Source organism: Xyrauchen texanus, chromosome 40 (assembly GCF_025860055.1).
Source record: "Xyrauchen texanus isolate HMW12.3.18 chromosome 40, RBS_HiC_50CHRs, whole genome shotgun sequence".
Classification (NCBI taxonomy): Eukaryota; Metazoa; Chordata; class Actinopteri; order Cypriniformes; family Catostomidae; genus Xyrauchen; species Xyrauchen texanus.
The window spans coordinates 8,599,930-8,625,698 of record NC_068315.1 but is presented as its reverse complement, the minus strand read 5'-3'; the positions used below and the strand labels follow the sequence as shown (position 1 = coordinate 8,625,698).

The 25,769-nt window shown below is 36.8% G+C and overlaps 1 pseudogene; it reads left to right on the top strand.

Moving 5' to 3' along the window:
- Positions 1 to 25,769, top strand: part of LOC127633467 (neurotrypsin-like) — a 41,696-nt pseudogene that overhangs the window by 1,065 nt on the left and 14,862 nt on the right.

Below are 25,769 nucleotides of genomic sequence, written 5' to 3'. Positions count from 1 at the left end.
TACTTTACGCACCAAAATTTGACCAGATTCCTTGAATCTTTTAACTATGTTGAGCACTGTAGAGTGAAATGCACAAAATCCTTCCAATTTGTCTTTGGGGAACATTGTTTTCAGAGGGCTGGATTATTTGCTGAAGCCTCTGTTGGCAAATTGACAAGTCTTAAATGATCCTTGCTCTTGAAGGACTAGGCTGTTTTTGGAGGCTCTTTATATACTATGACACGATTGCTTCGCCTGTTTTACATCTCCTTGTTATTTCAACTTGTGAAATTGTTATTAGTCTTAAATTGCCCCTGTCTCAACTTTTAGAAGTGTGTTGCTTCAAAGTATTTGAAATTACTGTACATTTAAAAAACAAACAAACAAAAAACTATAAAATTCACAAGGTTAAACATCATATAATGTGTAGTAACTTTTTCAGAAATTGGGGTTGTATAATATAAAGCAAACTGGAGGTTATTAATTAAAGAAAATTTAAATCAGTGCCGTATAACAGACATTTTCTCAAAGGAATCTTAACTTAATATAACTTTTTAGGAACAAAACCACCAAATGAGCAAGCACAAGTACAAACTCCATGCGTATGATGGAGAAAAAAGTTCTAAAATTATTCTCCTCTCGTGGTGGAATAAGACTGTCAATCACTGTGGTTACATACAGTAAAGGGCATTATTGTTTTATATTGTTTTATATAATTTTAAATACTTTTGAAATGGTCTTTAGTGAAAACATGATCACTTCCAGTGACACACTCATACGAATAGGCCAATAATTAATGTTAATGCTGATTGTTATGACACACTGACACATGTTAAAGGGATAGTTCACCTCCAAAAAAAAAAAAAAAGAAAACATTTCTCTCATCATTTACTCACCCTCATACCATCCCGGATTTGTATGACTTTCTTTCATATGCAAAACACAAACGAAGATTTTAAAAAGAATATTTCAGCTCTGTTGGTCCTCACAATGCAATTGAATGGTGACTAGAACTTTGAAGGTCCAAAAGGCAGTATAAAAGTAATCTATAAGACTCCAGTGGTTAAATTCACATCTTCAATATGATAGGTATGGGTGAGAAGCAGATACATATTTAAGTCCTTTTTTTAACTGTAAATCTACTCTTTTACTTTCACTTCCACATTCTGGTGGAATGTGGTTTCACATTCAACCACCTACTGGTTTGGGCTGGTCAAAGGTGGAGATTGAAAGTAAAAAAAAAGACTGTTGATCTGTTTTTCACTCACACCTATAATATTGTTCAGATGGTTTTAACCATTGGAGTCGTATGGATTACTTTAATGCCTCTACATAACTTTTGGACCATCACATTTCTGGTCACCATTCACTTGCATTGTGAGGAGCATTAGAGCTGAGATATTCTTCTAAAAAAATATTTTGTGTTCTGCAGAAGAAAGAAAGTAATACACATATGGAATGGCACAAGGGTGATTAAATTATGAGATCATTTTTATTTTTAGCTTAACTATCCCTTTAACCTAAAAATGTGCTTCATGAGGCAACATCTAAATTAACTGGTTTGATTCGAGAAAAAATAGAATTTAACCTCACTGAATCAATGTGAATCCATAAAGTTTCAAAAATGCGAAACAACAACAACTAATTTGAAGGGGTGGATCAGGTACAGAGGCAATTAGACCCTTAATGTTACAACAGTTGGTTACTACTTTTTACACAGCATTTCCTTGATATCCTTCTATGGGACATTCCCCATAGGCCTACTAAAATTCACTTTTTTATTATTTATGTTGGCCTGCATTTCACTGCAATTGATATTCAATCAGTACAAAAATAAATGTAATATATTATTACACTACATTATTTATTATATCGTTACTACAATCCAATAAAATACAAATAACAGAGAGCAGCGTTTTAATTCTTCGTTTTGGCATATTTCGCATGTTTTCATTTGTTATAAATGTTTATTTTTAATGTATTGTTTTAAAATGCAAATTCTTAATTGTATTTATATGTTGATCTACATTGCCAGATATCCACTAAGGCAACAGTGACGCCCAGTTTGTTGGCTGCTGGAACATCATTGCGGCGCGCGCATGGTGCGCGAGCGCGTGGAGACGTAGAGCTGCGCGTGGGTCTCTACGAGGGGTGTGCGCGTCTGTGACACAACTCTACAATACTGATTAGACATCACACATAAACCTACGGCGGGTCACGGAGGAGCACATCGTCACTCACACTGGAAACTCGCGCTTTGAAGCAGCATCCACAAATCAACCCGCGCGAATACACCCTGATCCGGACTTCTGCATGACAAAAGTGGGTTCTGATAGCCTACCGGACAATGACACTGACCCATAGCCGGAGATAGTTATGGATCCGAGAGTGTGGAGGATGATGCTCGCCCTGGTCGCTGTGTGTTCTCTCTGGCTGCCGGCGATCGCGGAGGTAAGACGCGTCATGCGCCTTTAGGGCTGTTCAATAATAGCATGGAACAAATAAACGCTCCCTTCTCCTGTGAGAAAATACACTAGTGTATTACATTTGTAAAGGCCATGTATGCAGTATCTTATTTCTATAGTTTTTATTGCCAATGATATTACATGATTTCAAATGGTACCTTTTTTAGTCAATTCCAATGCAGCATCTTATATATGTCATTGTGCAATAGATAGCTCACATGCTGTTTAATGGATTCAAGCAAAGCCACCTCCCTCTAATAGAGGCTCTGACATGCCCTGCTGTGGGGAGGAAATGTACCTTAAATGATGTACATAAAAAATTTAATGCATACATGCAAACCAAACACTGCCTTTGGTTGTGAGTATAAATTCAATTATCATTTACACATTGTTCTATTTGTTTTTCTCTAAACAATTTGAATGCATAAAGAACAGAACCTGAAACTAAAAGGATTCCATGACAGAAATGAAATGCATTCACCTATATTCTGCTGTAAGACTAAAGAGTTTGATGAGTGCACTAGAACACAATTATTGACCTAAGCACCTAATATTTAAAGGGGTGTGGACCTGAATTTAATTTCAGGACTGTTCGAAAAGAAAGGCGGATTTTGGTTGCTAAAGCTTCTATATTCACAGAAGCCAGCAAACTCTATACACTAATGTTAGGTGAGAGTCCACCTTAGTCGAGTCCGAGTCAAGTCTGAGTCTTTAAACAATTGAGTCCGAGTTCAAAAGGGGCCGAGTCGGACTCAAGATCGAGTCCATAACAGGTCGAGTCCGAGTCTGAATGAATAATTTCATGAATCTGAATTTAAATTGTAACTGTAAACTCAACATCAATATTTTAAGCTTATTTTAAACTTCACAACTAAGAAAAACAGTTTGTCAATATTAGTGTAACAAAAACACCTTTTATGATTAGTTTCCTGCTGATCAAATTTCAAAATGGTTTCAGAATGAAAGCATATACTTAAGGTGTTTGAAGACAAAACTGTCCTTCAACACACTTCTTGTTGTGTTCTCTTGACATTTCAGTTATTTGTTGCTTTTCCCCTCCACTCAAACAAAGACTAAAGTAAGTGAAAGCTGCATTAGTCATTACAACTAGAGTTATTATTATTTCGATTTTTTTTATTTTTTATTTTATTTTTTTTTTTATTACCCCAATCTAAAGAAATAGTTATCTATACTGAGATTTCTTTCTGAATCTGTTTTCTCTACCTGCCGACTGATATGGGGAAATACATGATGTATTTTATAATGTATGAGACAACAAAGTAGTAATTAGCTCTTGCTGAGAAGTTACGTCTCACATTTTGAATGCAAATGCTACATTCAAAAACACTGGAAAAGTCCACTGATTATATTAGGGCCATGTCGTCTCAGACATGATTTTCTAGTTAATTTGCAGGACAATGCAGGGCAGTTCTGCGTGCTGCTCATGTACCTTAATCTCTGTTGTGTCCATGTGCATCTCGCAGCTGCTGCCGCAGAAGATAAAAAAAATAAAATAATTTATATTTGCTTGAACGGCGGCCGCGTTGGTCTGCAATCAGTCTGAAATCTTTAAATACCAACCAAATACATTTTCATTGAGCTCTACTTTAACCGCAAAAACATGGAGAATAGTAATTTTGAGTAAAAAATTTAACAGAATTATCCTTCAAAAGTGTCAGATATGTAGGCTAAAATAGACGTGCATAAGTTACCCGGTGGTTTACATTAAAACTCGAATAAAATGAACTTTTAAAATAAAAATGTCATAACCAACTAAATTCATCTCGTAACATGAAGTTTAGCTTCATACACAAACTCTGTCATCGAATAATACATTTATTTTATAGTCTATAATTAAATTATAAACAAAATATTTCACTGTCCAAAATATCCTAGTATTTTATTGTGAATGGTTGAATGTTGTGAATGTTGGACAAATGCTGTGAAAGAAAATATTTTAACAGCTCGTCAATGCTTTGAAACTAGTCAGTCTATAATAGTAGGTGCTGTTTATCTGTTTAGAGTTGCTGTCTGCTTTAGCATAACGCTTATAACGTTATGCTGTCTGCTTTAGCATAACGCTTATTAATTACACAGTTAATTTATCAAGCTATTATGGACCAATTCAAGCTGTCAACACTGCGTGGACCACAAGAGACTACAGAAGCCTACATGTGTAGATACATTACGCCTAAAAAGACTTAATATCAAATATTAATACTATTTATATGTATTTTTATTTCGATATGCTGTTCTTAATAAACTGCAAGACATGATGTGGGTGACTAGACTCAATGAAGTTCTTGATTTGAAGTTTTTAACCACGATGAAACCGCAATGCGTGCACCGTCTTGGCTGCACAAACGCAACATGCAATTTAATCAGTTGTCAGGTCCCGTGTCATGTGAAACTGCCTTGCTTAGATTCTATTACATTGGATACATACCCATCTTTATGTTTTCGTCGTGCCAGCCACCTTGGTAGTAGATGATATACAGTAGTCTCTATAGTAACATTCAAGCGTATTGGTTGACTGATGCATGTGCCTGTGCACGTGCATATGTGTGTGTGTGTGCGTGTGTTTGCTTAAATACAGTGAAACAACTCTGGCTATGTCTACAACATCAGGGGCTAATACAGCTGCATGCAGACAGAGATGTGTTCACTAATTTCTGTTTTGTTATTTATTTATTTATTTATTTTCATTGCATCACAAATATTATGGATTCGACTGGACTCAGAAACAAATACCAAATCCCAAAGGCTCGAGTCCGAGTCAAGTCCGAGTAAAAAGTCCAAGTCCATTAAAATTGGATTTGTCCAATTTGTAAAATCTGGAATCCAAACTCAAGTACCCCAACTCTACTATACACGGAAGTCAACAAACTCAGCTAAGCATGAGCTAGACAACCTGAGACTGAGTAAACTGTGAAAGATTTAACTGAACCAGTTTTTTGAAGAATAGTCATTTTGTCATAAGGTTTGCTTAATAGCTCCCAAATGGGCTTCCAAGTGATCTGAAATAAGGAAATAGACATCAGCGTTAGTGAACAAATAATTGAACCTTCATTTCACTTCACATCTACAACAGAACAAGAGCACCTTAACATCTGTTTGGGCGGTAAAACAACTGCACAATGGGAAGGAATTAATGAGTAACATACCTGCCATACTTCATAAGAGACTTTACGCTCCTCTTCATTACAGAAATTTTAGAGCACCACAAATCTGTTGGAGGGCTTTACTCCTGAAATGCTGTTATACAGTATATCCGATTGATTTTATATATATATATATATATATATATATATATATATATATATATATATATATATATATATATATATATATATGCATGCATTTTGAAACATGCATTCACAAATAGTGCATAGATACAAAGCATTAGCAAGTATTTAATGCACGATGTATACGTGTTTCAGTCAAGTGCCATAAGCTAGACATCTCCAAGGTTGTTTGAATGCCTTACTGTTTGCAGCTGTCGGTATTACACACCTGGTCATACTGTATGTACACGCATAAGTGCCATACAAGAAATAAGCTCCATTACCACAATCTGTTCCCTGTGTAGAACTGAAAATATATTATTAGAAATGGTGATTGAAAGCAGGGCCGGTACTAGGATGTTATCTTTGGGTGGGCATTTGGACATTTAGGGTGGGCAATAGGTTTTCTCTTTGTCTGAACGAGGGGCGGGGGGTCCCTATGAAAATCTATGGGGTCAATGCACCCTGCAGCCCACCTTAGACCCAGCCATGATGGAATGCCTATTGTAACCCATAGATGATGATGTCTTTTGCATAAATCAAGGGCTTTTTTTCCAAATGTATTTATATCCCAAATAACAAAATGTACAGGGCAAGCAACAGTAGGACAGCATCAGTATGGCCTCTGTTGCTTCTCTGGAATGATAATGACAGATGCAATTATGGCTTTAACTGACCAGAGTGTGTTGATGTGACCACAGATATCAGAGTGCATAACTGGGGCTTGTGATCTATAATGCAATTAGCCTGGCTGGTGGTGATAAATCTCAGATCAGTTTATTGGTTATAAATTAATGAAGTCAATACCACGTTTTCATCTACAAACATATACAGTATGCCTGCATGTGGTTTCATGTAAAAATACAAAAAAAGACGTAAGAATAAGAATGGTTAATTAAAGACTGGTAAACCCAAAGCACAGAATGTTTAAACAGTCTGAAGCATCAGTGGTAAATGCTAGGGCAAATTTATTCTAGATTACAAGCTGCATGGTTTCTGCAAAGATGCTCAGCCAGAAAGCTTTAAATCACTTGGGAGAACAGACTGCGATTGGTTCTGGAAAACTCTTGACGACAAAACCTCTGAGTTACAGCAGTAGTCCTGCCTCACTGAAAGGCACTCATTGGATTTGAATTCACAGGAAAAGCTTCACTCCTTTACTTATGCCAGAATGAAGCTCTATCAGCAATCCTCAGATTTCTAGGTGGTATTCAAACTTGACAGCTTCCCAAATTTTGGCTGAATGGTTTGAAAACACGGTTTTGGATTTGGTCAATGTATATGAAGATTGTTTTTCAGCTAAATATGATTTTCAGATAAATTATGAATCAGAACTGACAACTTTGGAAATGTAAGTGTTGTGGTAACATTGCTTGCAGACTAATCGGAAGTCTTTGTGCAACTACACACAAAGATGTTGAAAATTAAAAACATGCAATAGTTGCCCTAAAGGAATAATTCACACAGTTGATACTAGTAACTTGCTTTTAAGGTTATAAAAGCTTTTTCGATTTAAAGGGTTAGTTCACCCAAAGATTTAAATTATCCCATAATTTATTCACCCTCAAGCCATCCTAGTTATATATGACTTTCAGCCAAGCACAATTGGAGATATATTAAAAAATATCCTGGCTCTTCCAAGCTTTATAATGGGAATTAATGGTACCTAAGATTTTGAAGCCCAAAAAAGCACATCCATCCATCCATCCATCCATCCATCCATCCATCCATCCATCCATCCATCAAAAAAGTAATCCATATGGCTCCAGGGGGTTAATAAAGGCCTTTTAATGTGAAGCGGTGCATTTTTGAAAGAAAAATATCCATATTTATAACTTTATAAACTATAATCACTGGCTTCCGGTATCGGCCGTTCACACATTCATGAGAGAGTCGAGTTCCGGCATATGATGTCGGCATAGTTTAAGCTCCGGTGAGAAGTGAAGAATGCGGAAGCGCAGAGGAAAAGGAAGCCAGTGATAGTTTAAAAAGTTATAAATATGGATATTTTTCTTACAAAAACGCATCACTTCACTTCAGAAGGCCTTTATTAACCCCATGGATCAAAAGCACCTAAATCTGTTGTAAGTCTTCAGAAGACTTGGAATATGACACATGAGTCACATTTATTATACTGTACTTTTAAGTCCTTTTTAAGATTTAAAGTGAGTCACTATCAACTGCTATAGTATTAAAAAGATGGACCGGGATATTCATTAAAAGTCTCTTTTTGTGTTTTGCAAAGAAAGAAAACCTTGTGTTTTTGGATTGACATGAAGTTGTGTAAAGTATGTGTGGCAGGGCGGAGGGCGGGGCCGGGTCGTGATCATACACACCCGGTCCCTTATCAGGCTAATCAAGCCTCCAAGAGGGATAAAGGTCAACTGCGGAGGATTGTGTGGGAGAGAGAGATAGTTTACGGACATGTCCGTCATGTGTGTTTTTGTTGTCTTTTAAGTTTATCATTAAAACTATTATTTATATTGTCAAGCCGGTTCTCGCCTCCTCCTTGCCCATCACGACCCGGCCCCGCCCTCCGCCCTGCCACAGTATGGTAGAATTTTCATTTTTGGCTGAACTATTTCTTGAAGGAGCTATTTCGACCTAAATTTTTGCTTAATATGACTGTTGTTGGTATAATTGCAGGGGTTTTTGAAGGTACTACAAGGGTTAGCGGAAAACATAAATAAAGATGGGATTATCTTTAAAACATTTAAACAATTTGAATGAATATTATACCTGAAGTTTGTTTCGTTTTTTTTTTTCGCCAATAGTGGCACTGAACGGTACTGCAAATAAAAACATAAGTTTTCAAAAAGCCTTCTGAAAATGCCCTCTTCTGTTATTAATCAAACAAGCAGATAGTCCCACCCCCAACTCATGCCATTGGTTGGGTCAGTGTTGTTATATCGAGTGCATTTCCCAAAAGTGTTGTTTGTCAACTATTGTAAATCGTAGTTCCAACTAACATTCGCAAACAGCATTGCAAAGTTGTGTGGTTGGAACTACAGCTCTTTACCTGTGGGCAGCCGCCCCAGGGCCTGCGGTACGAGGGGACATGCAGAAATGTAGAGGGAAACCCCACTATTGCAGCGTCTGGATCTGTTGCATTATACAGTGCATGCAGCGTTCCTGTTTTCAGCAGCTTTCTCACATTAAATTGCTTTCGGGTTTACGTGTTAACTTTTATAATTTAGTCACAGAAATAATTTCTCCACCCCCTATGTAATGTCATTAATGGCAGCTCTAAGTTGTTGAACCAACGTTGTTTTGAGTTCGAATGATGTGCGAAATTTTGACTACGGTTTTGGGAAACAATCATTTCAAGCTAGTTAATTTCTCCAATGATTAATTGTACTGTGGTGGTTAAGCATTGAGTTGCGTTGTTTTACGGGAAACACAGGCCTGGATGGGTCGCTCAAAGCAAACAGAAGAATTTATAAATATTTTTTATATACTTCATTCGCAAGGCAGTACAAGGAAAAGTGGAAGGAAAATGTCTAAAATTAATAATAGATTTGAACAGATATTATCTTTGTCGCCTGTAATGCTGTTAGGCAGGACTTGCACAGCTTCCTCTGAGTCAGGTGTAAGCGTAGGCAGACACAGAACATACTGCTGTTTAAATGTCTGTCATTTCTTAGAAGATAAAACTCCAGTTATCCAGAAAACAGACACTTTCTTGCGTTGAACAAACCACTTAATAATTCTGTCAGCTTCACACATTTGAAATCTTCCCTTTTTGTCTTCCCTGCAGGAGAACGGTGATGACAGCTACCTGAATGCAGTGCAGAGCACAGGTGAGACAATATGTGTCCCATCACTGTAAACTGAATAGAAACTTTAGGGACACTTTGGGGTTCACTCGCAGAATCCTTTGGAGAGCATATAGGCATCCTTTCTAAAAGCTCAGTTCTCTGAAAAACTTCCTAAACATAACTCTTAAAGGGCTAGTTAACACAAAGATTAAAATTATATCATCATGAAATTAACGCTCTTGTTATTCCAAACCCAGATTACTTTGTTCTGTGAAATATAAAAAGAATGGCTAGTTATAATAGTAGCCTCAATCACCATTCACATTCATTGTAAGGAATAAAGTTCCAATGAAAGTCAATGATGACTGAGTCTATGCTAACTCTCCTAACACTGCATGATTGAATGGTTAGTTAAGTTTTTACAATTAGCAATGTTTTCCCCCTGCACTTGCAACCATTTGTTGGATTCGCAACTGGTCTAAAGCTTCTCCAAAGTAATCTGAAGAACCCTTAATTGTGACTTGAGCATCTTTTCATTTTTACAGTGCTCTCTGCCTTAGGAGATGCTGAATCACTCACAGGGATGTATGACAAATTTAAAACAACTTGTTTGTTTACAGTCATATTCCACTATATCTCATTCTCTCAGCTCTGACGTGTTATTAATGAGGCGATGAAGATGGCTTGTCTTATATAAATCATTCATCAATTCCCCTAGTGCTCCAAAATATGACATTTACACTACAACACTGGCATGCACTGCTTGCTGGATATTGCCAGCATGGCTGGTTAATAAGGGCATCCACACTGTAATGGTGTCACATCTTCTTGAGCTCTGTCAGATTTTCGCCCTCATGTCACTCTCATACACTTCGACAGCGTGAAATTCCCCCATACCAATTCCTGAGTGCTAATGACTCTCAGTGCTTTGATGTCACAGCATCAATACAGATAAACAGCCCAGTCTGGCCCAGCCAATCAGACAGCTTTATGGGGCCAGGAATCGAAAGGGCTTAGATTGAGCGATTTGTGCCTTGGTTTTCTCCTCTCAATGAAAATATTAACAGTGCTAGAAGCATGCCTCATAAATCAAAAGAAATGGGTTTTATAGTCCCCTTGAAAGTTTGTTGTGTGGTTAGAAGGGGTCTTTTAGGTGAGCATGCCACAGTGCTGTAGTTGTTAGAGACCAAGCTTAGAACAAACAAAGGAAGTTTCTTTTGATTTATATTATTTCTAGGTCCAGATGGAACATGCACAATTTATTCTCTGATTCTGTTTGTAAATCGGGGAAAATTCTGTGGTAGGGCTTTTAAATCATTGTAAACTCAGATTAAGGCTGCTTTTAACCCTAAGTTTAAGGAATAGTTCGCCCAAAAATGAAAATTCTGTTGCAAGTAAATAGTGGACAGAACTTTGATGGTCTCAAAAAGCATATAAATGCTGCATAAAAGTAATCCATACGACTCCTGTGGTTTAATCCATTTCATGTGATATGATAGGTGTGGGTGAGAAACAGATCAATATTTATGTCCTTTTTTATTATAAATCTCCTCTTTCACTTTCATATTCTTCTGCTTGAATGTTATTGGCGATTTGCATTGTTCATGCATATCGCCACCTACTGGGCATTGAGGAGAGTTTATAGAAAAAAAGGACTTTAATATTGATCTGTTTCTCACAGAGCCAGGGCTGGACTTGTAATCTGGCATATCGGACATTTTCCCGGTGGGCCGACGCACTTTTAGGCCAATCAGGTGTGGAATGGCCTTCGGGAGAACAGATTGGCCAGTGGTTCGGTTGCGAAACGTGCGGAATGGGCCGCGATAAGCAACAATGAGCCACTGCATTATGCAGAACGGACCACAACCCCCCCCAAAAAAACCACAGGATGTTTTGCACGTTAACATGGAATATCTTGAACTGAAGCTTTGTATGAAAAATAAAAACCAAAATATGTATAAACCTCAATCATTTAAAATTTTCTTCGCAAAAAATGCCAGTACTGTGAATGCCCTAAAACTATAATGTTGCACCCTGTCACCCATTGGTGTCACACCACGCATCTGCTCCCTCACTCACTTAACATGCCACAGCACGTTGTGTGAACCATATCAAATATTCATTGTGTTGTGGAAATGGATTATTTGGGGAGGGAGAATGAGTTCTCCTATGGCGCAGAGCTGAGAGTGTGTGTGTCCAAGTACGCCATACGGATGCTTTGCGTAAATGACTTGATTTCTGCTACCATTCGTTCTGCCAATGTAGTTCCATTAGCTCAGAGCGGTGCAGAGGGTGATAGTGGCTGAAGGTGAATGCATCCCAGCCAAAGAGCTCTAAAAGGATGCACAAGATTTTTTGATTTTCCCCACCTTTTCCCCACAGTTAACTGTGGATTGTGTCATTATATCTAAGAACCTATTTTATCTGATTGTTTAGATTTGATAGTCCCTATAGAAAAGAAAAATCACAAATAAATGAGTGTCTCAATTGTTATTCTAAAGGGAGAGCAAATTTAGGCTTTTGATAAGATTTTCTCCCGAGAAAAAGACTCTAGTAATCTCACGTCTCTTCTAGTGTTTCAGAAGAGATCTCAATAATGTCTCAAACTGTGCTCTCAGATTTGCAGAGATACAAATGTATGCACTCAATATGAACTCAAACATTTATCATCAAAGGCCAATGCTATTTACATAAATTTAATAGCTCTATACTCTTGTAGTATGACAGTAATCATCACATTTGTTTCTATTTATTTTCTTCGAAGGATTTAAAGGAGAAACATCTACAACAAAATTGAGATCTCCATTAAGTCCTATGTATGAAAGACCAACCTCTTAACAATATTTGTTTTGTTCAGCCTCTGTAGCTTATTTTTTTTTTCATTTTCTTTTTTTGATAAACAGTTTTGGAAATAAATTTTTGTGTAAACTTTGATTGAATCACGTATACCCTCCAATTTTATAGTTGACTCACAAGGTAATTTTTTATCATTCTTTTTGGAACATCAAGAAATCACAAAAAAAGAATTTTGTAGCCCACTTCCTCCCCCTTCAGTGCATATGTGCCAGTCTTTGCTATATCAATCAGCTTTGATGTTCCATCCCCCACCTTATGTGTGTCAGATCAGCATGTGTTTGCTTCAGAATGGAGAAGGCTGTCAGAATAAAAAGATTTTACTAGACTGACGTGCTAGTACAGTGACAATGTTGATGTTTCAAAGAAGAGCTTTTTTAAATTGAGGAGATACATCATGTAATCAGATCAAAGTTGTAAAGCATGCATCCTACATCCACCTCTCTCTGTTTCCCAGTACCATCCCCTCCCCCAACACTCTTTCTCATGTTGTAGGAGCTATTAACACCTGGATATCAGCCATTTTTCTTGCATCATAATGGAAGGGGATCGAAATCTATGTATTTGGCCTGTAACATGATTAGTAAGTGTTGCTGGCTTCTTGTGCAGGTCATGATGCCTTGTTTTCCACTCTTTTGTTGCCTGACCTTCCTTGTCTTTCCTGTAAAATTTCTCTCTGCTTCTGTCTATTGACCATTTTCACATTTCCCGGTTTTGGAACGTGGAAGTACACTATTGCAGGGAAAACTTCTATAGTGATGATTTATTATTAAATATTATGCTTACCCATTTGTTCATACAGCAAAAGAAAAAAATTATAAACTATACAATTTTCACCACTGCGAAAGAGGCAAAGAAATAATTACAAAATGAATTTGCTAGATTTACATTTCTAAATGACATGGAAACTATTTTCAAGTTTGCTCTTCCATCATGCAGAAGATAATTCACCTGTTCCCTATTACAAAATTATTCAGATGTCAACCAAATGTATCTTACAAGTAAACTATGTAAAGTAATTTTCAGATTTTTTTTTTTTGGTGTTTGCCTGTGCACTGTCACTACCGTCATGGCCCTACAAAATGAGAAATTGTCTAACAGGACATAACCAAAAATAGAACAAAGTCCCTTTCAATTGTTTTGGAGTGAAAACTTTATTTTTATATGGTTTTAAACAGTTAATAACCACTTTTCTGTTGCCCTGAAAAAATGAGGCTAGTCTCTTTTTAGTAGAACATTAGCATGTGCTTTGATTCTGAAGGAAACCATCACACATGTCTTTATCAAATTGCACATTGTGGACGTAGACACAGCTAAAGACCTTTTAACAACTATATACAGATATATACAGTTATTATTACATATGCATGCAGTTAATTCATATACAAGGAAACATATCAGTTATATTGTTTCCAAGTTTCCACAGAATTTTTGTCAAATGATGCATTAACACAGATTTTAGATTGCCAGTTGTGTACTTGAAATATATGAATTATTTTTGGAGATATATTATATTTTTCATGTTTTATTGCGCAAGTCATAATTACAAATCGAAAACTAATTTTGATATTTAAGTTTACGAGTTGGGAGGAGCCATAAAGTGAACAAGTTTTATTTGTTTCCAAATGCAACTACCTTGTTTCGATCATATACATTTATGTACCGTATATCAGAAACCATTTGATAGATATTGTACATTTTTACACAGAGAAAATAGCATGTATTTGACCAAAATTAACATGTATAACAGGTTCAAAATTCCCAGAGTTCCCCAAAAAATATGCTAAATTAATCTGCCATCCTCCATGTGTCTTATTCAATAGAGCACTTGAAAATTACGTACTTGTAATAATGACTTCAGAAGGCAGTATGTGTTAGCATGACTGGATTGACAATACAACAATAAAATACATTTTAAAAAAGGGTAAAAAGTAAAGTAAACCTTTTTGTTAAGTTGCAGTCTTTATGGGTGAACAATTTTTGTTTTGTTCCAGACACTTCATCGACAGCATAATGGTGTTTTCTGCCCACACATCTTCATGCATCCAATTAAGCAGAAATACAGTGAACGATTTCCCTGAGGTTGGCACAAATCTTTCTGAGAGCGCTCTCAGTTAGGCTGCTTTAATATGTATAATTCAGCTCTGCCCTGATTGCAGTGAGTCAGTCTGAGCTTGCAGATATAGACATTAATCTACTCTGCATGCTCTGTACACTCACACACGGTTCCCCTTCAATATACATTTTTCTAATATCACTTAAATGCAGACAGCCTGGCTCAGAAAGTGCAATCGCATGACTATGCAGACAAAGAAGACTGCAGACGTGCCAGTCGGGACTGTGATTAACAGCCTGCTCTTCTAACTGTCAGTCAGTGATTTATTTTCAAAGGCGATTGGAAGTTAGAGGACCCTTGATATCAACAGTGCATCCCGGTGACACGCTCTTTGAATGCAATTCAGCTGGGTCATGTAGTTGTAGAGTCTGGGACTTAAGGAAATTACATTTAACAGAGGATTACAAGAGGTGGAAGATCACAACATCTTCATCCTTCTCAGACTGTCTTTACTCCCTAGTCCAATTCACAACACAAAGTTCCTTAAAAATTGCAGACAAAGATGTCAAATGTGCTGACATCTGTTGGTGTTGAGTTTTCTGGAAGGCTTTTTGTGCATTGTATGCAGCTTTTCACAGTCCATATGGACCTCACCACCCAAAGTCTCAACGATTGCTTCTAACACCCATACTTCCCATAGATCTGCTCTCACCCCTACCGTGTGTGCAGTCATCCTACGAGAGCTACATTTGTGCCCTAATCAGCACAGCACTAAACTCAAGTGCTAAGCCCCCGTAGCAAAATTAAGCTGTGTTCAAACTTAAGTTCTGTACAGCTCTACTAATACTCTATTCTAGCCATTTTCTAGCTACATGTGTGCTGTTGTTATGTGAGAAATGCAATTTGAACCTGGTTTTCGCAGTCCTACCCAAACAAAATTGAGTTAATACAATTGAGTTTTAAGTTATTGAGGAAGGAAAGCTATGAGATTCCATCCAGCTACTGTAGCTTGCTAATATCCAGCCTTACATACTGTGAATACACAGATGAAAATTCTACGATCATTTACTCACCCATATGCCATCCCAGATGTCTATAACTTTCTTTTTTCAGCAGAACACAAACAAAGATTTTTTGAAAAATATCTCAGCTCTGTAGGCCTATACAATGCAAGTGAATGGTGTTCAGACCTTTTTAGCTCCAGAAATCCCATAAAGGTAACATAAAAGTAATCCATATGACTCCAATGGTTAAATCCATACCTTCAGAAGTGATATAATAGGTGTGGGTAAGAAACAGATAAAAATGTAAGCCCTTTTTTACTCTTAATCTCCAATAAACAACCTAAATTTCAGATGTGAAAGTGGATTCTGAAGACATGTATTTAAGATATAAATGGATATCTATGCATCGTGCTAAGAATTATCAAGCCCCCAAATAATTTCTGAATGGCTGTTATTGTGTTGCGTTCTGTAGTATTTTCATTTAAAGTATTGACAGACAATAGAATATATAGAAATATAGACAACAGTTTGAGACAACTTGTCAGTGGAAGCTTGTTGGATCGCACCTGGTTAGAACACTTTGCAAGCGAAAACATAATTGCTAGACAGATTCACTTAAGTCTTAAATACTGTGGTGTCTTTATACCCGGTCAAAATGGGCCTTGTTGCTCAGATTTACCTCAAGCATAATCACATGATGGATGATTTAGGGTGCTGACTCTGTGGAGAAACACTTCTTTCTTTAACTTTTGGCAACCACAACCATCTGTTTGCCTTAAAAGGAGGTGCAACTTCAAAGCAATTGTGCTTTTGAATCGTGGAAGGGGCAGTGTTGCTCTTGCTTGTCATACTCAAGTAGGGCAGGTCAAATAGAATTCGGCTCCCTGCTGCTTTATTGGCTGCTCATCTTGGCTTCTCAGCACCTGCTAGCACAGCCTGGTCTAATCTCTCATCCTTTATGCTGGGAAGTAAGGCTGGATAAGGGACCCAGATGTCCAACTTCTCCCTTTTTTCACTCTTCAGCCCAAGGCTGAGGATTCAGAGCAGTGCTCAAAGCTTGGAGGAGATGGAAGGGCCAAGATGGGTGTTCCTCGGAGATAAACAGAAGGCTGCTGTTAGACTCACATGATGTTGGCCAGAAAAGCCTTATTGAAAAAGACCACATCTGCAGAGCTACAACGATATTGGCACTTTATTAAACAAGGATTATTGTTTAGGATTATGACAACAGTGGATTTTAGGGAGGATTTTGGTAGATAGTGCCGTTTTATTTCTGGTCTCTTGGAACTAGACCTATAACAGTGCAATTAGAGGTTTTTTTGTTGTTGTACAAAGGCCAACATTATCTCTTCTTCTTTGTCCTCTTTTTCATAGCTACCTTCTTCTTCTTCATCATCTTCATCTATGTCTTTTCTTCTCCTAAATTGTTGCCATGTTCTTTGTCTTCTTCTTCATTGTCTTTTTTTCTTTTTCTTCTTTTCTTCTTCAACATCTTCTTCTTTCTCCTTTTCTTCTTCCTCATCTTCTTTATCATCTTCCTCCTTTTTTCTTTTTCATCTGCTTCTTCATTGTCTTCTCCTTATTACTAAAGGAAGTTAAAGATGCTGTCAAAAATTTTAGCCATTTTGCAAACTTCAACCATATGCCCTCTCTCCAAAACCCCGCCCTCCAAAAACCCACACTTGCATAATGATTTATAGGCAGAAAGCATTTCTGATTGGCTAAAAAAAAAAAGCTTGAGCTTGTCCCTCCTGACTCTTTTTTGCAGTTTACAGATTTCGGCTGTCACAGAAACGTGTGTGATAATTTCAGTGATATCTGTCAGATACTAGGGACGTTTTATGCTTGGTATTCCAAAAATGTAAGCTCTATCGATGTCCTCGGTGGCATGGTGTTGATTACCATAGAAAATATTTTTGATGTCAGTTTGTAAAGTAAACAAAAACCTGTGTACAAAAATTCATTAACAATGGAAGTTTGTGGGGCAACCACTTGCCCCCTAGACTTCCATCCATTGTAAATACATAACTGTCAACACATTTGTTTTCCTGGCATTGTATAAATCCAATACTCACTATAGACATGATTTGTTGTCTCTGTCTTACAGTTCCTCTGTCCTGCTCTGAGGGCTTCACTGAACTGGGCTATTACAATGGCACTGTCTCTCAGACTGACTCAGGTTCACCCTGTCTAAGGTGGACCGAGTTCCCGGATTATGTGTTGCAATATCCGGGTAGGGGTCTTGGAGAGCACAATTTTTGTCGAAATCCTGACCGCGAATCCAACCCTTGGTGCTTTTTTAGACAGAACTCAGGGGCAATTGGTTGGGCTTACTGCGACTGCCACCAGGGTGAGTACTGCAATATTTCATTTAAGACATTTGGTCAGAGAGTTGATATGCAGAATTCAAGAAGTAATTGGAACAAAAAATAATATACTGTATTCAGAAGTTTTCTATTATCAGTGTTTTGTAATATTGTATTTGTAATTTGATTGTGGTTTAAAGTCTATTTAAAATCTTATTTTAGTATATTTTCTATAAAGCTTCTCTTGAATCAGATTGAATTGTTATCACTATGCAAATGAAATGTAACACTTTACAATAAGGTTCCATTCATTAACATTAGTTAATGCATTAGACATCATGAATAAACAATAAACAATATATTTTTTACTACATTTATTAATCTTTGTTAGTGTTGGTTAATAGAAATACTATTGTTCATTGTTAATTCATGTTAGTTCATAGTGCATTAATTAATGATAACAAATAAAATATATATAAAATATATTTATATATAATTGTTACTTTTATTCACCAAAGTGGCATTCAACTGATCACAATGTATAGTCAGGACATTAATAATGGGAAAAATTATTATTACAATTTGATAAAAAAAATTCTGAACTTCTTAAACTACTTCAAAGAGTTCTCGTCAAAATTTTTTTAGCACTTGCCATAGATGTGGCTGTCTTGTCGGGCACTTCTCACACACCTTACAGTCTAGCTGATCCCACAAATGCTCAATGGGGTTAAGATCCATAACACTCTTTTCCAATTATCTGTTGTCCAATGTCTGTGTTTCTTTGCCCACTCAAACCTTTTCTTTTTGTTTTTCTGTTTCAAAAGTGGCTTTTTCTTTGCAATTCTTCCTATAAGGCACTCCTGAGTCTTCTCTTTACTGTTGTACATGAAACTGGTGTTGAGCGGGTAGAATTCAATGAAGCTGTCAGCTGAGGACATGTGAGGGGTCTATTTCTCAAACTAGAGACTCTGATGTACTTATCCTCTTGTTTAGTTGTACATCTGGACTTCCACATCTCTTTCTGACCTTGTTAAAGCCAGTTGTCCTTTGTCTTTGAAGACTGTAGTGTACACCTTTATATGAAATCTTCAGTTTTTTTTTTTTTTGCAATTTCAAGCATTTATAACCTTCATTCCTCAAAACAATGATTGATTGATGCGTTTCTAAAGAAAGCAGTTTCTTTTTTTTGTTGTGCCATTTTTTACCTAATATTGTCCTTAAGACATGCCAGTCTATTAAATACTGTGCCAACTCAAAAACAAACACAAAGACAATGTTAAGCTTCATTTAACAAACCAAATAGCTTTCAACTGTGTTTGATATAATGGCAAGTGAATTTCTAGTACCAAATTAGCCATTTTTAGCATGATTACTCAAGGATAAGTTGTTGGAGTGATGGCTGATGGGGCCTTTCTAGATTTGATAAAAAAAAATGTTTTTCAAAAAGTGATGGTGCTGTTTTTACCTCAGTTGACTTCCACTTTGGTGAATTAAAGTACCAATTGCCTTCCGAAACAGCAAAACCTGTACAGTACATTTTTCCAAACTTTCGGCTGCCAGTATAGATGAACTAAAATCTAAAAGATCAAAGTAAAGTACTAAAGCCACAAAACACCAAAAGCAATAGTTCACACAAAAAGGAAAATTCTGACCTCAGTCACCATTCACTTTCATTGTATGGAAAAAAGATACAATGAAAGAGAATGGTGACAGAGGCAGTCTGTCCCTTACACTTGTAACTGAATGATCTTAAATTCCCTGTGTCATATGTCATCTCATTACCTGTTTCTGGCTCTTTGGGTCTGTGAGTTTATGTTGTTTTCGGTTAGTGCTCTGTCACTGTTCTTGTCAGAAAGGTTCAGACTCTGCTCCTCTCTCACCTGTCCAGGAGCGGTCAGGTTAGCGGGGGGTTCGTCTTCTAAGAGTGGCCGTCTGGAGGTATACCTGAATGGCCAGTGGGGGTCAGTTTGTGACATGCACTGGACTGACCGTGATGCCAGCGTGGTTTGCAGACAGCTTGGACTGGGGTATGGGAATTAACTTTTACTTCTAAAGGAATAGATCACCCAAAAATGAGTTCTGTCATCATTTACTTCCCCTCATGTTGTTCCAAGTCCGTATGCTGTAACGTTTTTTCTTGACCATACACAGGTTTTTTCTTTACTTTCTCATCCAACAACAGTTGACCATAAAGTACCAAAAAGGATAAAAATGCTCTAGTACCATAAAAGTAGTAGAAGGCATACAATAGCTTTGTGTGAGGAACAGCCAAAAATGTAAGCCGTTATTCACTGAAAATCTTAACCTCTACTGTAGCTCTACGTAAAACCATTTTTGATTTGAGCACTGCATTGGACGTGAAGATTATCAGTAAATAATTACTTTAATCTATTTTATGGCTTATATAGTGCACAAGTCATATGGACTGCTGTTTTGGTGCCTTTTAACTGCCTGTGGTCATTGTATCGAAAAGATCTATGTGAAGATTTTCTAGAAATTCTTTTTGTTGTGTTCCACGGGGAAAATAACAGCATACAGGTTTGGAATGACATGAGGGTGAGTAAATAATGACAGAATTGTCCTTTTTGGGTGAACTACTGATTTAATTTGACAAACTGTGAGAGTCATTTCTGTGCAAATATTTTCCCCATATTCTGCTTAAGGATCTGTGTATCTCATTGACGTCAAAGCATGGATACTCATTTGCATATTTCTATGTCCATATCTATTTTTGCTTTAGCTTTTCTAATGTAAGTGTAGGTGGATAGACTCATACTGTATGTCTGAACTGAAGAGGAGTGGAAGAGTTAACCTGGTATTTCTCGCCCCCTCTCTCCATCTTTTGTTTTGTTTGCTATAGTGAGATTGGCACGGCTCTCCAGCACTCATATTTTGGCCCCGGCTCTGGTCTCATTCACTACGCCCGCCTTGGCTGTCGTGGTGATGAGAAATCCCTGCTGCAGTGCAGGAGTAGGAAGTTTGTTACTAGTGACTGCAACCATGGAAATGAGGCTGGAGTGGTGTGCGCGCCACCTGAAGGTCAGTGTGTTTTCTATGGACATAGTGACCTTTGAGTGACAGGTGATGTAAACACTCCCATGTAACGGTGCCCTGCTGGGTTGTGCACCATTTGGAATTGATTTAAGAAAGCCTTTTAAATTCCTGTTCAGTCCCCAAATTTGAATTGAAACAGGGTGCAGGATTTTAATTTATATTTGAATTTAAGGAATTAGAATGAAATTGTAATGAAATTCAAAGATATTCACATAACTGCCGTAAGTATATTTTTATTCAAATAAAATGTGTCATCGTACACTCAACATATTAGGTGTCTCGAACCATTCAGTGATATTAATAATCAATGTTTATCAATGTTTGTACTATGAAATGACATCTAGAGATTTTTGTTATATATATAATATATATATTTATTTTTATTTTTTTATTATTATTTTTTTATTTAAGACATTGGAGTCACGAAAACAAAAACGTGTGTTTAAACAGCATAGAAGATCTACATACTAAAACAGAAAGCTGTCACGACATGCAATAGAACATCATGAGGATGATTATGTTATCTTTGAATTTCTGTGTTATTGCAGCTTCTTTGTTCATCCATAGTGACTTATTAAGTTGCCATTTGCTGAGATTAAAAATTTTAATGGAACATTTGGGTGGGGGCTTGTACTGTCCTTTATGAATCAAAAGGGCTATACTTGCTTTTGTAGAAAGGAACAAAGGCAGATAATGAGAAAATTGGTTTGAAAGCAAATCATTGGCACCTTATGACTGCTTGCTAGCTTCATTGAAGACTGTACAATCTGAGGACAGATATGAAATGTACCGGTCTGTAAAGGATGTATTTTAGTCCTTGAATTGACTTGAAATGAACAAATAGCTGCATATAATTGAGCCCATGTGAATTACATGTGTATTATTCCTATGGAGACTGTTATTCAGCACTCAACAATAAGGATTTTTGTGCTGGCCTAGTTGAGCTATTAGTTCAAATGTAGCCTTGACAACATTTTCACTGGCCACTGCAGAATTTTTTTTGCCACATATTTAATATAGTATATTCATATTTGTAATTTATCGTTAACATTTCTTAATATTGAGACAATTTAAATATATATATTTTTTTACATTTGCAGTAAAATAGTTGCAAAGTATACAAATTTATTAGTAACTCAATTAAAGCTATGAATTATGAATTTTTATTAGCCAGCTAGATATAGTTACCAGTGTTGGGCAAGTTAGTCAAAAAAGTAATCCACTACAAATGACTAATTACTGCTCTAAAATAACTATGCTGATTATGTCAGCAAAAAGCAATCACATTACTAATTACTTAGAAATATATGATGTATTTCCAATATATTTTCTCCTCATCCATTGTCACACGTGCCTTCACCTGTCACAGAAACACAAACAGATGCACATATGAACATAATACATATTTTAAATGTGTAAAATATAAATAATCATATTTTAGATTATATGATAAATTACTTTGTAATCATATTACAACCAACCCTGAACGTTACCGTGACAACATATCTAAATTAGGGCTGTCAATTTTTAATAAAATTAATTACATGGAGTCCCAATTAATTAATCACAATTAATCGCATTTAATCGCATATACAAATATTTACTGAGAAAGCCCCTCATATAACAATAATTCAATATATAATGATAAACTAATTATACAAAGTTATCTTTACATATTTGAAAATGTATGTTTCACAGCAATCCATTTCACAAGAGAATTTGTCATCAGTTCGAGATTTATTATGAGGGCTTGTTTAAGGACCAGTTAATGTACACCTGTGTCAGACAGATGCTTGTGTAGCGTCTCGGGTGCATTGCATCATAAACATAAAATGTTTAGGTCACTGTGTCAAGTTAAATATAGTTTAACACTTAGAACACATCTTGAGATTCCTTAGTTTGAATTTGCGCTCCATCAAGTGTTTTGAACGCAAGAACGTAACACATGTTTGTGTTATGCTGCCTGCTGAAGGATTGTTTTCTTCACTGTATAAACTGCACATTGCCACACAGCTGAAGTTTCACTTACTGCCCTCTGGAGTAAACTGGTGGTACTACAAGCTTGCATTTCTCAGGAATCTTCCGGTCCAGGGGCATTGCGTTTAATTGTGTTTAAATTTTTTTAACGCGTTATTTTTAATAAAATTAATTGCACTGAATTAATGTGTTAAATCGACAGCCCTAATTTAAATCAGTAGAATTTACAACAATGTTCAATACATCACTGACTAAAACTAATGTTTAAATATGCAAGGCATGAAAACACATGTACTTGATCAAGGAATTTAAGATGTAGTGACAACACAGCACTGATCCGTTCTGGCTCAAATACTCGCACACTGGATATCCTTATTATTGAGCCCTGTTATTACATTTTTTATGAACTACTACTGAGATTGTGCATATACTGTAGCTTATTGTACAGAGAGAGACTATTCCATGCATCGTAATCTGGGTGTCACTAAATGTATTGATGGGTTTGTGGCTTTGGGTCATGCTTCCTGGTTTGTTTGCTCAGGTAATGGACCGCCACTGCGGTTGGTTGGGGGGGAGGAGGACTTTGAGGGACGAGTTGAGGTCTTCCATGATGGGCACTGGGGGACCATCTGCGATGATCAGTGGGATGATATGGATGCTGAGGTTGTCTGCAGGCAAGCTCGGACTGGGGTGAGTTGTAGGTTTGTCGTTAAATTCACCAATGCAAAACGAATATATCAAATGCTCAGCTACAGCCCCCACCCTACACACACACATACACAACAGATGATGCAAGTGTAATACTTCATGTTTTTAACTGTTACCATTTCTATCTTCCTTTTGCATGCAAACATCTTGAAAATGTTTTAAAGAATCGGTAGCATGCAGTCTTTGCAATGCGCATAACTTAGGAGCTCTTGTGAGATGCTTTTATACCTATTAGAGGAAGATGGAGAGATTGAATAATTTATTTTACACTGTTGTAGTTTTGTTCCATTACATCATCTCTGTCATGTTGTTGTGGCAGTTGTAGAGAATAAAGACTGTGAGATGGCACACAAGCACAGACTCACACCGCTGCTGAGATGATACACACGACTGCAGTCACTTCAGTTTTAAAGCAATAGAATGACGTATTTGTGAGTTGCAGTTAAAAACAAAAAACTGTGAGCTTTCAAATGGAATCTCTAATAAGAAGCTTTTTAAATTCAACATGAAATCAAACCTTGTTTATTTTCTTAATGCAAATTCCTGTTATTAGTGTGAACAAATAATCTGTGCTTGTCATTCCAAAGAAATAAACTGATTGCTCATCTTTGCAATTTCAGCAAAATAAAATAACTTGCTTTGCCTCTGAAATTACTTTCCTTTTCCATTGACGTCACTTAAGCTGTGCAGGTCTTTGGAAAATTTTAACCTATGGCTAAAAAGCCATTTACGTATTAGCAAACTCACATTTATTCTGCCTCTGTATGTACAGTACATCCCACTTTTCACAAATCAACTCCTGCGTACTAATTTTTTCTCATTTAATATTCTATTTCACGCAGAAACACATCACATTGGGGAAGTAAAATGGATTGCAAATGACCGTCCACGCCGACTTTAAATATATGCACCTTCTTATATATTTTTTTGACACTTTAAATGGGACTGATATTAGAGACAGGACAGGAAATAATGCAGAAATGAGGGAGGAACAGGACTGGAAACTGTTACAAGCCAGAGTCAAACAATTATCACCCATATGAGCACCACAGCTCAATGTGTCTTTTACTGTATGTTTGTCTTTGTATATATTTAGGGGCATCCCTAAGGCCTGGTCATGGGCTCATTTTGGGCAGGGCAGTGGGCTGATCCAACTGGACGCAGTGCAGTGCACAGGCAATGAGCTCTCTCTGGACGAGTGTCGTCACAGTGAGTGGGAACAACACAACTGTGACCATATGGAAGATGCAGGGGTGTCATGCAACCCCTATACAGGTATTGACCTATATGTAGGTACATATATACATACTGTAGAAACCTTGCTTATTGCACAACCTTGCTTATTTACATAGCTGCCTGGAATACTTGATTCTGATTGGTCAGTCACTGCATTCTGCAATCAAATGTTTTAAGATAATGGACACCAAACAGTATATTTTACCATTGTCCAATGTAAATCAATATTTAATGTCCATTTATTTAATTATTTGGTAAGTAGCCATGTAACAAGCAGACTTCCCAAATAGTATTCTGAAAATAAAATGCACACATATGTATACAGATACAGTCCAGACAGCTGCTATGGAAGTGGAAATGTGTGTATTTAATATGTGATTGCACACTTACTGTATGTGTGTGTGTATTCAGATGGGGTGGTGAGACTGGTAGACGGTGATAACCCATGGGAAGGTCGTCTGGAGGTGTATCACTCTGGGGATTGGGGCACAGTGTGTGATGACAGCTGGACAGAGCAGCATGCACAGGTGGTCTGCAGACAACTGGGATTCAGGTGATACTCTTTCACAATGCTAATATTTGTACACACCTTTTTAGTGTACACTATACCAGTCAAAAGTTTGGACACAATTGACTACCAGTACATTTATGTTTCTCATGACCTTAAAAACATTTTGATCTAAAAAATTATGTTTAAATGCTTACATTATAAAGTATAATAGCAATTGTGTCTAGGTATGAATTGATTTAGAAAAGTTACATTTTCATTATTATTATTATTATAATTTTTTTAACGGATTAGTTGGACTGGATAGGGAAAGAAATGCAGCCAACAACTGCCCAAGTATGCATGGAACTCAAACTTTTAACTGATAGTATATGTTGTTTTAATGTTGCTGTAGCCTATCACATTACTTTAACATTAAAACGGAGGGATGAGATGCCCTGAGATTAACTTAAACACATCATAATTAATTTCTTTTGGAAATGTTTCATGTCTTACTTAACAATAGTGTGTCCTATGTGGGCGTCCATGCTCTATATGCATTCTGTACAGATTCATGAAGTATTTTTGTGGGAGATTTTCTA